Here is a 12,132-nt window from a genome sequence, read left to right as displayed (position 1 = left end):
ACGGCTCTGCTGTGCCCGCGTCTGGACAGCCGCTGAACCACACAACTCACTGCTCGGGCGGGAAGGCAGGGACACCTGGAGCAGGTGACACGGGAACGCGGACAGGTGGGCTCCGAATGTCTTCGGAGAGGGACACTCTGTGAACCACCCTGGGCAGCTCTTCCAGTGCGGTGCCACCCTCAGCGCGAAGAAGTTGTCCCTCACGCTGAGGTGAAACTTGTGTTTCAGTTTATGGCCATCGCTGCTCGCCCTGTCGCTGGGCACCACTGCCGAGCCTGGCACACGCGAAGCTGGCACAGAGCCCGGGCCCCGGTCGGGGGAAGCGGCTGGCGGACAGGTCAGTGGGTCCGGCCGAGCCCCGGGCTGTGCTGGCCCCGGCACCCCCGCTCCCCCCGCTCCCCGGGCCGTGAGGCGGCGCGGGCGCTATGCGCCATGCAGGTTCCCGGGCGCTGGCGCAGGCAGGTTCCCGGGCGGGCCCGCCGCGGTGTGCGGCGCTCGGCAGCCACACAAAAGAGCGGCTGCGGCTGCGGCTGCCCCGCTGCCCGGGACCGGCCCCGCCGCTGCACCGCGGTAAGCACCGGGGGCGCCGGGCGGGGGGCCGACCGACCCACCGACCGACCGCCGGCCGGGGTCGTCGCGGGCACCGGCGGCTCCGTCGGGGGTGGGGCGGCAGCATCCCCGCGGTTGCCCTCAGGGGAGCGGGGAGCCTCCGGGCGAGCCCCCGCCCCGCGCCAGCAGGGATGGTGCTCCCCTCACATCGGGTCTGCGGGCTGCCCTCCCCGCGAGCGGCTGCCCCCGCCTCATCCCATCCTCATCTTCATCCCCATCTCCATCCCCACCCCTGGCAACCGAGCTGCCCGCAAGCAGACGGGGAGCCGGGCGAAAGGGAGCCGGGAGAAGGGGAGCCGGGGTGAAGGGGAGCCGGCTGAAGGGGAGCCGGGGTGAAGGGGAGCCGGGGTGAAGGGGACCGGGGTGAAGGGGAGCCGGGGTGAAGGGGAGCCCCTGCGGCATGGCGGAGCTGCCGGCGCGGTCGCTCCGGCCCCGGGGGCTGCCGCAAGCCCGCCTGTCCCCGCCGTGCCCGGGGAGGCGCCGCCACCGCGCCCCGCCAGGCGAGGGAGAGCCGGCGGCGATCCCCCGGGGCCGGGCTGCGGCTCCGCTGGCTCCCCCGGGACGCTGCGAGCTCCGCGCTCGGCCCGGCAGCCTCAGCCCCGCCGTGCCGGGACAGCGGCTCCGGGTAACGCGGGGACCGGCAGCGCAGCATCCGCATCGTGTCAGCGCTTTGTGGGAGGGCGGGAGGCTTAAGTCCGTTTGTCTAAATGAGAGTGAAAAGAAATGGGAGAAGAGCCCTCCTGTAATGCAGCACCGCTCGGAGTTTGTACTTGGTTCTGATTTCATGCCTCGCCTGTAGCAAAAGGATCAGAGCTTTTGATCCGCTCTTTTCCCGTTCCCTTCATCGTGAGGTTTGGAGGGAAAAGGCTGCTCAATTAAGAATACCTGATTTTTGTTGGGATAAACAGCATGAGATATATTATAGCACGGTCTGTTTGCCTCCTATTGAACGGGTTTTTTGAATATATGTGTGTGGTGCCTTGTATTGCCATAACAAAAGGGATGGGGGTGGGGGGAAGGAAGGGAATACTGCATTTAGAGCTGCATCTTGGAAAGTCAAAGACTGCCTTATTTTGCCTCAGCTGGCAATTTGTGCTTTCAGATTTACATACTTTGCATCCTCAGTGTCATTTGGGTGGTTGTTGCATGCTAGTGAGGACAAACAAGAAAAGAAATTTAAATAAAGACAAGAGATCATACAACATGCATAGTATGTAGAGATAATGTGCATTGCAGTGATATTTAAGCAAAGTCTGAAATTACTGTGACCAGTTTGAAAAATGCAAGTAGTGTTTCAGTTGTATTACCTGGCCAAGGCCACCCTATAATCTCCCAGGAGGGACTGGGAGAGCTGTTTGCAGGAAAGGTATTTATCTATTATGCCTGTTACCCAAGAATCCCTCATTACTTAATGAGTAGAACTGAAAAAGAGAAACAACTGCTGTCATAGTTTTTAGTGGTTCTGTGTAATCCATAGTATTTCCAATATAACATAGCTTTAAAAGGGAGGAATTCTAGTGTAAGTCTTTATTGCCACTTAAGTTAAAATACAGTATGTGCTGGTTATCAGTTTGAAAAGCAGAAGATCGACATTTATGTTAAAGCCTAAGATGGCAATTTATCACTGTATTGTCCCGGTTCTTCTCCATGTGGGACAGACAAGATGAAAGAGCTTTTCTTTCCTATGTTGTTCTACAAGTACTGAACTGCTAAAGTCAAAGCCACTGTCTTTAGTCCACTTGGGGCTCATAGGATTTCATGCTGCAGAACTGTCCTTATAAACCTTGATTGTCAGACTTTCTAAATTCTCTGGCAGTTTAGCCCTCATCTGCACTTGGAAATATCTAAAGCTATTTTAAAAAATGCATCAGCAGCTGCATTATTGCTCTCTCTTGATCCTCTGATAGTAAAGGAAAAGTGTTCTTGCAAAGGCCATAGGTGCTCAGCTCTTTTGATCAAAGTATTACAATTCTAAGGAGCAATCTCGAAAAGCATGTTTTGTGCAGTTACTTGATTAATGCCAGTTCAGGTTGGGGACTGGACATGAATTTAAACAAGCTAGGTCTTTAAAAAGTGACCTTTGCTTAAGGCTGTGAACACGAGAAACCACTTCAAGAAGCATAATTTTACCATCTCTCCAGCTGTTCTCATAAGAGTATTTGCTAAGAAATAATTTGTGAAAATACCATGGTTTTAACATCTTTCAGTTTATATTGCTGTGCTGAAGGTAGAAAAATTAGCAAGTGACCTGTTCCAAGCTACCAGTTTTCAGAGAGAAATATGGAGGATCCTGGTTTTGTTCAGAAGAAAATCTTGGTTGTAGCCTTTGAACACATCAGGGTTTAGGTGCTTTTGCAGACTTTTGATATCCATTTTTCATGTAATCTGGGTTTAAATAAACAAGGCAATTATTTCATGCATTGAGCACTGCAGTGGTAGAGGCTGGGGAGCAGCCCTGCCAAAAAGGCCCAGAGGTCCTGGGGAGCAGCAAACTGGACATGAACCAGCCACATCCCCTGGCAGCAAAGATAGCCAGGAGCATCCTGGTCTGTATGAACAACAGTGCAGTTGGGAGATCCAGGGAAGTGATTATTCCCCTCTGCTTAGCACCCAGTAGGGTCACATTTCTAACCCTGTGTCCAGTTTTGGTCCCCCCAGTACAAAGAAGATATTAAAGAACTGGGGTTCTGCAGAGGCTGCAGAAGTGGTTGGGGCTGGAGGCTGAGCCCTGTGAACAGGGTGAGGGAATGGGGCTTGCTGAGTCTGCAGAAAGGAAGGCTTTGGGGGGACCTAACAGCAGCCTTCAGTCCTTAAAAAGAGCTCCTCAGGGAACTGCAGCCAGACTCAACACAGTGGTATGTGCCGAAGAATGAGAGGCAAAAGCCATATGTTGAAACAAAGGTTCAGACTGGATGCAAACAAAATATTTTGCCCCACAAGGACAATCATACATGGAGATTGTGTGGTCTCTGTTCTTAGAAGGTTTTAAAGACCAGATTGGATAATTCCTCAGCAAACTGATCAGGGCTCACTGATGGCCTTGGTTTGAATAGAATGTTGGACAAGAGATCTCTGGCATTTTTTAAGAACCTGAACTGTTGTGATCCTGTGAACAGTTGTATGTTTGTGCCTTTCTGTACATGATACAAGAAGCAGACATATTTCCACAAGTCAGATTTTTTGGGAAAGATTTAGAGCTTCCATTCTAGGATTAATCCATGCATCTCAGCAAAGATGGAATACAGTATCAGTATGATACGTTGGCCTTTATTACCTGTGCAATTATACATTACTATTAATACAAGCTAACACTTTACACTGACCCTCCCAAGGAAGAGATAGTTGCTGGAAATAAACAAAAACAAGAGCATGCTACTTGCAAGCAAGAGCTTTTTCTAGGAGGTATCTTTTGGCACTACTATGAGGAAATTAAAACCTTGCAACATTTTTGCAGGAGATGTAATGGTAGTTGTTACAGCTGGAGAAAATAAAGCATTGATGCAGTCACATGTGCTTCACAAGTTCAGAGGAAGAATTGAAAGCAGAATCACAATTCACTGGTTTTTAGACACTCAGAAAACCTGCAGTCGCTGAGTCAAATGCTCATTATAAGTACCTGCAAATGCTTTTAGTCTACTGGGAAGGGTATTACTAAGATTTTTTTTTTCCTGATGACCCATGAGAGCTGCATGAAAAGCAGCTCAAGAAAGCACCATGTGATTGGTGAAGTGTGTAGTGCTTTAGGCTTGTGCTGTCTGCAAGAGCTGAACATGCACCACTTAAGCTTTGTTGTGGCATCCATGAGAAGAGGACTTCAATCCAATTCCCAGTTTTGTCTGAACTTAAGTCTTATCTTGGCTAACAATGCAATTTTTTGGAAGGAAGGCCTTGCACAACTGTAAAAACATACATGGATTGAACTGTGTTTCTGATGCTGGTAGGTAAGTGCAGTCATTTGAGTGCATGGCACCCCTTTCCTTTTTTATTGCAGTACTTACTGTCTTCATTCACGTGCTGCAGCAGACGAAGGTGATTTGAGCATCAAGAGAAGTAAGTTAGAGCTGAGCAAAGACTGGTATGGAAAACTCTGGGATTGATAGGTGCTGCCACCTAAGCCAAAGAGGACGAACTAGAAGCCCTGTAGGTAGGAGGGATGACAAGGAAAATGTGTTATTGTTCTCAGATAACAAGGTTACATGAAATACTGCTGGAGATGCACACTCTGAAGTATACTCATGCATGGAGAAATCATTTTCTTTTGAAATAGAAGGAAATGAAGAGGAAAAGAAAGTTGGAAAAGAGGTACACAAAAAATGTCAGTTATAACCAATGTGAGGTTTGCAGTGTGGATAAGGATTTTCAAATAGTACTTCTGCAATGCAGACATCCACTGACACCAACCTGGGCTTCCAGTGGGAGCTGCACAAGGAGTATCTTGGGATAGTTGGTTTGAATTATTAAGATGAAGTTTCCTTCAAAAAATAGTCCTCCTAGTTACAGGCTTAGTAAGAATATTCAGCCATATAGAAATACTTCATTATTGCTTCATTACTTAAAAGGCAGATTGACTATTTCCATTCTGTTACTTGAATGAAGGAGTTTTTTAACATTGTTTTGTGCACTGATACTAGGAGTATTTGTGAGCATGTCACAAATAATGCAAGTTGCATTATTTCCAGATTTCTGTCTTTCTCTTTACTTTTTGAGAGATCCTCTTCACAGATGCACTTCTCAGCTGCAGCTTTTGCATAAGTTCCTCTCCCCAAGTCAACTGTACAGTAACCCTGATAATTTCTGATGAGTGAAATCCTTTTTACATCTGAAACATTCTTCAAGAGAGGCCTGACCTTGCAAGTTTTTATTGTGTATGTAATCTACCTTTGTATTAAGGGTTCACAGGATCTGATATTTGAAGATTTAGTGTCAGATTTATTTTAATTATTAATTTAGCAAAGACTAAGTGTAAGACAGAAAGGTACAGAACTCTTTCACCTGAGTACAGAGGTTAGATTTAGCTAAGAATTCATAATGTGGTCATAGCAGGCATATTTACTTCCTCCTATCTTCAATGTGAAAAACCCCAACAACAAACAGCTCACAACCCAGCATCATAGTTCTGTAGCACTAACTGTGAGTGATGACACAGTTCTGGTGAGGGTGCAGGTCTAGATTTGACCACTGGAGTCCAAACTGCCAAGTGATGTTTTGTAACATGGGAACCTGTGGTGAGAAGCACAAGTTCCATAGGGAGAGCACCTGTTGTAAGAACCTCCCAGAAGGAGTAGCTGTGTTTGGCGTTCACTGTTCAGGTTCAGTGAAGTAGCTGATCTTTATGTGAAGAATAAAAAAGAAAATAATATTCCCAGATTGCCATCCATGTCTTTACTGCCTTTGTCCACTACCCAGAAACTAAGGTGCTTGGGTGAACTTTCTGTCACCCAGAGTGCCCTTCAAGATCAGAAGATCAAAAGTGTTAGTTAACTTTGCCTTTTCCTGTTCCAGCAAAATGGTAATATATGCCTGAGTTACTGGATTAGCTGAAGAGAATGAGTGTTGCACAGACCAGATTCTTTTCTAGAATGACATTTTATTTTTTTTTCCCCAATCATGAAGAGTGAAATGACATCAATAAACTGATGTTGCTCTCAAGAGTCACTGATACGAGCTACCACAAAAAATTATTCCAGTGCAAGGGCAAGTGCACCCCTTTGGTTTAGTCAAATCTTAAAATAGGTCTCAAAACTCATATTCTGAAAGCTGAGAGATGACTTTCTAACACATCAGGGGGAGTGCATGGAGATGGAATTGCTTGTTTCTCATGCAGAAGCAAGATTGCTTCAGAGCTGCTATGCTCCTCAAATCCATACCAAATCTCCCTCCTGCAAATGAAATCTTGTATTAAGCACTGTTACTAAACATATCTTTTTTTCTGTTGGTATTTCTTTTCCCCCTTCTAATTCACAGCTTTTGTGTCTGGTAAGGATGGCCATTGTCACTGGTACCAGGTTTCACAGGATTGCTGTGCTGGCTTGAGTTTCAAAGACCACTACAGCTACTAATAGATGAATAATCATGAAGGCAGTTACACAAAAAAGAAATATTTCTGCTCTTGTAAAATGATCCAGTTTAGGAAAGAAGCAGACTTGCATGGTTCCAAATTTTTACTATGCAGCATAGCATGTTGTTGCCATGCTACCAGATTGCTTGCCTTGATATTTAAATTTGCCCTTAGATTTGTATTTAAAAAGAATGAACTGTTAACAGTGCATTAAAATATAAAATAACCTGACAAGCCATAAGCCTCGTCACCCTTTTTTTCATGTTTTTTTGGCCTCTATGGATTTTTGTTTTCTTCCCTAAATAAACCCTACCATCACAACAAATCTCAGCTAGGAATGAAACAATGAAATACTGAAAGGAGTATATACAGTTTGGGAGTGCAATGAAAGTTTATATCAAAGGAGGAATATTAATTATAATTTCCATACTTTACAAAAAATGTGTATTTTACCTACCTCACTAAGTGCCTCTTGCCATCCTTTGTACTCTCCAATTTAACACTACAAAGGGAAATCAGAGTATGATGATATTTTCTTCCTATTGATGAATTGTGCAAGAGAAAGGAACATTATTTCTATATATGCATGTGTGTAGATATATATAAAATGTCCTTTAGGCACATAATCTTGTGTTACAGTAACACAAAATCTTGTGTTACTGGAAGACAACTCTTGATTAGAGATAAGGCAGCTTTAAAAAGAAACTTATCCCTGTTATATTCTTAGCCAGTCAATCAGTGTGGCTTTAATTATGTAGAAGTATTTGACATGTTACGGCCCAGGAGATAAGAGCTGTTGCATACTAGATGAATGAAAGGGAAGGAATTCTGTTGGTGACTAAAAATTCCATGCTCAGTGCTGCATGAGAGACATAAAATGAGCACTGGTAGGGAACGCTTCCTCCTAAAGAGTGATTTGCATTGTATTGCTGATTCTAGGATTATGAAGGTTGTTGGTGGCAGAATTGTTCATTTCTGGTTAATGACTGTTTACTTTCTTGATGGAAGAGCTGCCATGAAAATACCTGTGTAGTTTCAGGAATGTGCCTTTAAGTCAATTGTGTTGGTGGGATTTTTTTTGTTTGGTTGATTGGCTTTTGTGTGTTTTTGTTTGGTTTTTTTAAAATTAATTAAGGGGTTGTCTTTATATTTTCAGTCGTAGGTGGAAGTCTCAGTTCTCCTTAGGTAAAAGGTATCTGTGATACTTGCTGTTTTCAGTACTTGGAAAGAGACTTCCTTAAGGTTTTTACCACATCTCTTCCACATCTATCTGCAGTGATAATAAATTATTTCTACAGCATGTCTTTAATCTGGTATTTGTTCTCTATTTATTATTCAACTCATATGCATCATCACTGGACCCACCAACTAACAGATAATAATTTGGGGGGAAAATGTAGGGGAATTATTTATTCCCTACGATACTGTTGTGACAGTTATTACTTTCTTTCCCATGCATATATATATATATATTTGTTTTTAAAGTTTTTAATTACAGTTCAGTAAAATACCTGTCTTATTCTTGAGCTAACATTGATTTAACTTAGATCTGTTAACATTTTTTACTGTTGGGAGTCTTATGATATTTCATGGTTTAGTTTAGGCTCCAGCTGTTGGTGTGTGAGAATCACAGCTTTGAGCTTATACTCACACAGGCTCCAGGAGTGAAGAAACTCTGAGTGTGTACTTTAAACATCTGTGGACAATATGACACCTTTATTCTGGAGTTCCTGTGATTGGCAGTGCTACAGCAGCTGTAGTAGAAATAAGTTCCCTGATATTAACCAGCTTCTGTTTGAATGAACTAAGCTTGAGTTACCAGTTTCCTTTCTGATGGTATTTAACATTGTTATAACAATTCATGAATATTCATATACAAGCCAAATGTCATCCAGAGTTTCTGAACCAGCTGTTTTATCAGCAAATAGTCAATGGTGTTACATACTTTCCTCTATGTAATGATATTCCTATTTAAAGTAGTAATTAAGGTAATGTAGTAACCTGCTGTAGTATTGGTAAATCCTACTGGAAGGTTAGGAAACAGAAAAGCTGTTTGTTGTTGCTCTAAGTTTCCCACCCTCCCTATTCCTTGGCACAATGAGCCTTGTTTTTTGTCAGGATGAAATCCATATTGTCTTTAAGATGTTACCTCTGTCATCATCAGATAAACTTGTGACTAACTGTGGCTGACAAGTGAGGTTGCCCCTCTCGGGCTGGTTGACAACTTGCACCACGTTGGTCACACTGACACATTGACTGTCAGTCCCTCGGGCTGACCTTGTGGCAGTCCTTGCTCCTCCTTCCTCCAGCCTGGGAGGCTCAGCAGGATGGTTCCTGTGCCTGAGCTGCACACCAGGCTCCTTGTCACACGATCATCCTGAGGGACCCTCACGCATTGTAAAGACAAGCAAAGGTGGAAATCAAACAGAAATTCTTAAACAGTAAAGTTTAAAGTTTACTATACATGTGGAACTTAACTAAACAACATAGTAGCATCCTGAATGAAATGGAGGTGATTAAAAAAACAGATAAAAATCTTCATTGTTGTGCAGCCTATGAGCCAACCAAATGTCTAGGACCCACTCCTTGGTGGAAGGCATTTAGAAGACAGCAGTAGACTGTCATTGCTCAAAAGACTGACCTGTCTAAATATCCTTCCCAGTTTGGTATCTTCTGTTGAAATTAATCTGACAGAGGAAAAGAATAGTGTAAAAAAGTGGTACTAGGCCAATATAACCTCATAGTATGGCAGCAAAAGACTGTGAAATGCTGGATTTAATCAATAGCCTGCAGACCAAACATTTACTGAAAACCTGAATAATAGGTATGTCTGTAATTATCGGAGAATATAACTTAAGTGTACCTAACTGGAAAATCTTAACTTGGTTCTGCTATTTAGTTGAATTTTGGTGTTAACCTTCTTGCTGGGTTAAACTATAAAGATAAAAATAATTACCTTTATAGATTAACATATTAAATATTTTGCCTGTGTAAATATGAATAGCATGTGGATAAAAAGTTCTCTGCTCTGGAGACTATAAAAGGATGGCTTTGCATTTATTACACTATTTTCATTGTTGTTTTCTTTACCAGTACTGTGTCATGAGGTAGGGGAGGGACTGGGCATGTGTTTGATTTTTAAACAAACTCCCCAAAGTCTGCCTTATTAATTTGTCAGCTGTAGACTTAGTTATAGATTTTTAAGCTCTTTGTGGCAGGAATGTCCGCAGAATACTTAACATAATGAAATCTTGGTTAATGGACTTTTCCACAACACACATAATTTAGGATTTATTTGCCCCCAGTTGAAAGTTACTATAGCAAATACAAGATGAAGAATTAAGTTGAAAGGAAAATGTAATGTGACTGTTCAGGGTTTGCATCTGGTTAAGGGGCTGATATCAGGAGGCACAGAAGTTGATTATAGCCTTGCAATGCTAGGCTACATACAATAGTACAAAGTTGGATCCTGCAGGGAAGCCTTGTAGGTGCCTGATAATCCATTGGGAGAGCCCAGGAAAGGTGTACACAGTGTTAAGTAGTTGTTGTTTTACAGTGTGGGCAATTTCTGGTATTAAGGGACTGTGGCATATCTTAAAGAGGCTGGAAGTTGACCTTTGATTTGAACTGAGTGCAGCTCAACCATCTTCCAAGACTTCAGTTTTGCTACAAGCTGCAGCCTTCCCTGTGGTACTGGTGTCCCTGGGAGTGTCCCATGAGCCCCAGCAGGACTGTGGCTGGCTGTTGCTGCAACACAGCAACTTCTGCTTACCACTAGGAGACTGCCATGGGGTAGTTGTTCAGACCGTAATAATTAAGCTTAGAAAGGTGAAACAGCGTTGACCTAGTGATAGAGAAATGGAAATTGTTCCAATTGTTAGAGGAATTAGTCTACATTTGACTTTCCCAATGAGCACAGCAATTACATAATTAGTAGTTTCTAAGGATCATATTCTGCCAGCCATAATACTTTGTGTCATATATCTATATATTTGTGCAACTGTAGACAAGACACTGCTTACTTTAAACCAGATATTAAAATGTATATACCTATTGCCCTGAGCATCACAGTTGAAGACAAACCAGTCTGTTTACAAACAAATAATGAAATTACTGAATAAGTCAGCAAGACTTATACTGCCATTTACATTCTCGCCTCAGTAGCTACTTACTGCATGTTTAGTGATGACAAATGCAGAGTTCTGAATTGGAAAACTCATATATTACTACAAAATAGAAAGAAGACCCACAATGTACCAATGTGATGTCTTAGTGATTTCTCAACTGTTCCATCTTTAAAGGAAAAATGCTAATTCTTCAAAGTGTTACCCAAGTGTATACCCAATGTGCATAGGTACATTTACTGAGAACTTAGGAAATGTATGCTTATTTAAATGCATTATGCAAAACTTTATCTTATAACAAATGAAATAAAATGCTGGGAGAATTCTTGTTTTCACACTAGCTTATATATATATATATATATATTTATATATCTATTTTTAAAGATACTAGAATATTAGAGAATATTATTTCATTAATATTCCCCTAGTCGTTTGCTAGTCAATGTGTCAGGTATGGAGCATGAGGATCCATGTGGAGGTGTCTTCCATACTGCTGCCCAGCTATAACCTTGGGGTACAGCAACCTCGCACTGCAGAGTTAGTGCCTTTTCTCCAATAGATCTGTTCCATAGGGTTTTTTCCTATGTAATGCCATTATTTTACATGCCGCAGTTAAGCCAGCTGCAGTCCCAACCTAATCTCTTGTTTAGGCCAACTGTAGATCTAATTAACCCTGATGACACTGCATCTTAATCAGAGAGTACACTGCCTCCATGAGAATGGCTGAAGCTGTATTAATACTTTTTAGAATATTGTCTAACAGTGAGTTTTCAGTGTTCTCCCTGTTCTGTGCTGCTTAGCCTGTCAATTACTGATAGGGATATCTGTGTACCTGTGTGTGAAGAAAAAAATCAAAATAGCCCCAAACACAGGCTGAACTCTCCAAGTAGTTGGGATTTTGACAGACCACTAGAACTCTCAATGTTCCCATCTCTAGCAGAGCACAAGATGGCAGAGAAGATAAAGAAGAGATAGCCAGCTATCATCTCCTGTGCTTTCATGAAGTTAATGAGCACGGAGAAATGACATGCACAGAGCCCAAGATTATTCAAGAGACTACAAATAGCATAGTATGAACTGCCAAAGGCTCATGCCAATCTGTTCCACCATTTCTGCTGCAATATTTCTGTTTACTCTTCTTTTCATAACGACAGTATTTCAGCTTTATCAGATACCTGTAGGGAGTGTGATCCACCATCTCATTTGAAACAGTTGCTCTTCCCTATAATGACTTGGCAAAAGTGAGATGAACATTCTGTTATCATCATGAAGGTCCAAAGGAAAATGAATGCTTCCTCAGACCTTCAGCAGGCTGATGTGCTCAGAAGTAATTAATTTATG

General features: G+C 42.8%; 1 protein-coding gene across 3 annotated transcripts in view; it reads left to right on the top strand.

The window, feature by feature from the left end:
• The first annotated feature begins 423 nt into the window (after nt 1-423).
• Nucleotides 424-12,132, top strand: part of APBA2 (amyloid beta precursor protein binding family A member 2) — an 87,677-nt gene continuing 75,968 nt past the window's right edge. For 2 of the 3 annotated variants that reach the window (XR_014854325.1, XM_085070797.1), the window contains exon 1: nt 425-570. The gene's annotated coding sequence lies outside the window, so the exon portion shown is untranslated. Of the gene's footprint in view, nt 571-12,132 lie in introns of all 3 variants that reach the window. The other variant, XM_085070798.1, reaches the window with a different exon arrangement.

This window comes from Lichenostomus cassidix, chromosome 10 (assembly GCF_008360975.1).
Source record: "Lichenostomus cassidix isolate B80296 chromosome 10, HeHo_3.0, whole genome shotgun sequence".
Lineage (NCBI taxonomy): Eukaryota > Metazoa > Chordata > Aves > Passeriformes > Meliphagidae > Lichenostomus > Lichenostomus cassidix.
This window is presented reverse-complemented; position numbering and strand designations above follow the sequence as displayed.